We start from the raw sequence: 4,137 nt of genomic DNA, 5'->3' as shown, positions 1-4,137 counted from the left end.
CCCGGCGGGAGGGGAGCTGAGCGATCCAGCGCTGCGGGGCGTGAGCTGGTCTCACCTGCACAGGTGCAGTGGCCATGACTGCACGCGTTCCGTCCGAGGCTACGTTTCCCAAGTCTAGACGGGAAAATAAGAAACGAAGTTCAGGAAAGGAAAAGCCGTTTGCTTCCCTGGTGCAAGGTGAAAGTGAAAATGTTTTCAGCTCGAGGGAGCGGGATGCTTTTCTCCGTTGTGCACGTCACCGGGCACAGCCCAGGTGAAGGGGCCTGGGGAGGTCGTGTGCCACTGCGCCGTCCTCTGAACATAAAGGAAAGGCTCCGGTTTGCAGGGCCTCGGCGTTGGGAGAATCGGACCCGCCTTGGCCGTTGGCCTGGGTGTGCCGGAGCCCCGCCGCCGCAGCCACCAGCACCGCATCTGGCAGAGTCCGCTGGCGTTCAACCCCCACCCCTGCTTTTGCCCCCATCCCGACAGCGGCATTATTTTCCACTGCAGCTCTTCTCTCTTTGGGGTCATTTTACCTTCCTCTCCATCGCTTTGTCACCCCTCCTCCAATTATACCCCCACCCCAAGGCACTTATCACACGGAATCCCTATATTAGTACCTCTCTGCTTGGCCTGGATCTTAGAATTCAAAGTCACTGCCCAGGAACATTCCTGTACATGCAAATGCCTACACCAAGGCTGCTGAGCCCCAGTTGATCTCAGAAGGTCTGAGCATTGATAGCAGGGAGTATAGATCTGACTTTAACCAACTGTGCCATGGAGCCACAGGCCACGGGATGATACACATCCAGGCTAGTGTCGGCTGGGCTGGGTCCATACTGATCAAGCAGATAAGTTGGTAAGAGTACATGAAAATTGCTCTTAAAAAAGCTGAGTGATGTTTTGAGTCTACTTATAGAGTGTCTTAATACACCCTCCTCCCATTCTACTTCTTTTTTGTAGGTATACTTACACTTGTAAATGAATTTGTATAGTAATGTGTGTAATCTGTGCATATGTTTCTCTGTGTGAGTATGATATTGAAGTGCACACCTGGGGAAATCACCCTAAATCAATTTCCCTTCTCTGGCATATGCATTGAAAAATCCTTTGGTTGCAGGGTTTGTGATTCCCAAGCTTCTCAGAAAGCTCCTGGAAGGGGAACAGACTTTAGGAATGGAAAGTATTATTTAAAAGGGTTTTAACATACTCTGCTGCTCAGCATTTCCCTTAAGGTAGTAGGACTGGACTTTGTGGCTCAAGGCTGTCCCTCCCCTACTTCCGAGGAAAAGTGTGAACTCCTGCATACTCGTTACCACCGCTGGCCATGACCCCAAATGTGTATGTATCCTGAAGTCTAAGCCCCATCGCTCTGATTGTTCTAAGCTGAAAGTCCCACAAACCTGCTATGAAGCCAAATCAGAGTTTGCTGGATGAATCTGTACTCAGGCACACACGTGTTTGTTTGTTTTCTTTTACAAAGGAGAGGAGAGCTTGGTAAAATGCCCTACATGTGGTGGACATTCAATGATTATTTGTTGAGAGAATGAATGAACTCATGTGTATATTTATTCAGTCCAAGGCAAGTTTTTTTCTCACTAAATAAGCGGGTACATGCATATGTAATATATATGTGACAATAAAACTGTGTGCTCAGAGTGTAGGGGAACTTTTTGTATCTGTCTCTTTTTGACTTCAAGCTCTCCTGCGCAGCCTCCTCCCCCATGTCCCTGCCTGAGGCGCAGGTCTCTGCAGCTAGTTGGCAAACTTATCCAACCCCTACCAACCAACGCCGTCAGTCAGCCAGTAAAAGCAAATGCTTCACTTTGGTCCTGTCCTTACTTCCCTCCCAGATCACACTCATGCTTCTATAAAGGTTCTTCAGCTGATTTCACCCTGCACACTCCCACTTCCCTTCATATTCTCTCTAGGTGGTACACTGCTTGGGGTTCATAGACCTCACAGACCTGCAAACAGGTAGGTCGCCCCTGTTAACTGACCCGCATTGGTCAGCATTTTCACTGAGTGGCCACAGTTCTCAGGAAAGCTTGGGGTCTTGGTTGTGGAGAGGACTGCCAGTTCCAGCCAGGCTAGAAGACACTGTTCCCAATCTAGCTGGAGTTTTCTTTTACAAAAACATATTTAATCACAATAGAGTCTGACTTCAGAAATGACAAAGCTCCAAGAAGAGAGTCCAGTGCTAGGACCTTGGAGCTCAGTGGGTCTCACCCTTGCCATCCAGTGGGTCCCCAAATCCTCACCCCTTTGAAGGACTTGGAGGGTCCTCTTCTGTGCCCCAGCCAGCCTGCTGCCACCTAGAGGGTACTGACACCCTGTTCCTCCCGCCTCCCCAGCCCCTTTCTGAGGGAAGGAGCCGCCCACCTGTCACTAATTCCTGCCCCCTCTGAACAGTCTGCTCAGCAATAAAGACCCAGGAAAATAAGAACAAGGACTTTTTCCTTCTCCCTTTCCCTCTGTTCTCCCCTTCTTCATCTCCCATCTCCCCACCAAACTCCCCCTACCATTTGGGAGTCCGCAGGTCCATGAAGAGAGGTGTCTCTATGGCCTCCACTCCCAGGGCAGCTGCTTGCCTCATCGGGAAGGAGGGGCAGGGGCAGGAAAGGTACTTTAAAAGCTCCACTAAAGCCAAAGCTGCCAAAGAAACTTTGGGGCAACCTGGAAAGTTTCAGACCCCACTCTCCAGACCCCCAACCCTGGAAGGGCCAATATCCCTTCTTTAAATGAGATGAATTGTGATCAGGACTCTGAGTCAATGGGGGGGGGGGGGAAGCAAACACCTCTGAGGTGGAGGGGAGTCTAACTTGTTTCTAACCTGAACAGCTAGTGTTACACCGGTTTCCTCTGGGGCAGCTCCACGCTGGATAGGATCCAGGAACAGGCTTGACCCAGAGCACAGTTCTCCTCGTGAGGCCTTGGATTTGGGACAGGACACCCATCGGGGATCCTCTGTTTTCTCACCTGTCTGCCCCACCTACATCAGAGGCTAAGGCCCACAGGGGCTTTGTGATTTGTTAGCGCTTTACAGTTTATAAAGAATGATAGTGGTGACAAGCCAAAGGCTAGTCTAACGCAGGGACCTCCACAGCCTGCTGACTGACGCCTTCTTTAAGTTCTCCGGGGGCTGCTTTCTGAATCATCTTAAAAAAATGAAACCAAGCTTTAACTCAACAGTGTTGAATCAGCTGTTCACTCTACCTAACCTGCCCCCATGTGATCTACAGCCGTGATTGCTAACGATCACCTGGGGACAAATTAAGGAATTGAAAATGCTGAGCTTGAGAAGCTGAATTCCTTACACTATCTGGGGTCGTTAATCACCCAGCAGAAACCAGTCCGGCAAGAAGGAAAAGTAGCTGAAGGGACAGAAAGCTGTGGGTCTGTGTGCGGGTGTTCAGGGGCTCAGGTGGCGGGACTCAAATGCAGATGCTCATATGTGTAGGATGTGCTCAAATGGGCGCCGCAGATGACCCGTCCCAGGAACCATAAAGCTCCTCTAGGCTGCCCCAAACGCCCTAGTTCAATACATGAGAAATGTCGGCCTGGTAACCAAGAGACCTGTGCAAGGCTAACTCATGACGCAAGACTCGATTCCCCCCATGAGTCGGGTCCACACCAGCATCCGGTTGCTTTCCAAGAGTAGGCTGCCCGGCATTTACCCAATGTGGTGAGAATAGAAGATTCTCGGTGAGAGCGTTCCCAGGCCTCGAGAATCCCTTCTAAGGGCGGGGTGGGGTGAAGGGTAGTGTAGGGAGGTGTGTGTCCGGCAAAGCGGGGTGCATGAAATTTGCAGGATAGGAGAGCAAGTATCTGGGGGTGCAGGAGGGTAACTTCTGTGCAGACAAGGAAGGGAAGGCTTCACCACCAACCACCCCTGCAGGGTGGGGATCGCGACAAATATTAGGAAACCTGGCGCTTGGGGCGGGTAGTCTGGCACCAGGTCTTCCAAGGAACCCGCGTTCTCCCAAGAGCCCGCGGCTGCCTGACTCCCGCCCCGTGCCCACCCGGAACCCAAGATGCCAGGCCTGGCCCGCCTCTTCCCCGGGCCTGGACCCGAGGTCGCAGAGCGCAGAGGGGGGCTCCAGGGAGCACCCAGGCGCCGCGCTCGGCGCCTCCCCGAGGCGCGGGCTTCCGGTCACA

Source organism: Myotis lucifugus, unplaced genomic scaffold (assembly GCF_000147115.1).
Source record: "Myotis lucifugus unplaced genomic scaffold, Myoluc2.0 scaffold_203, whole genome shotgun sequence".
Taxonomy (NCBI): domain Eukaryota; kingdom Metazoa; phylum Chordata; class Mammalia; order Chiroptera; family Vespertilionidae; genus Myotis; species Myotis lucifugus.
Note: the sequence above shows the minus strand (reverse complement) of the source record.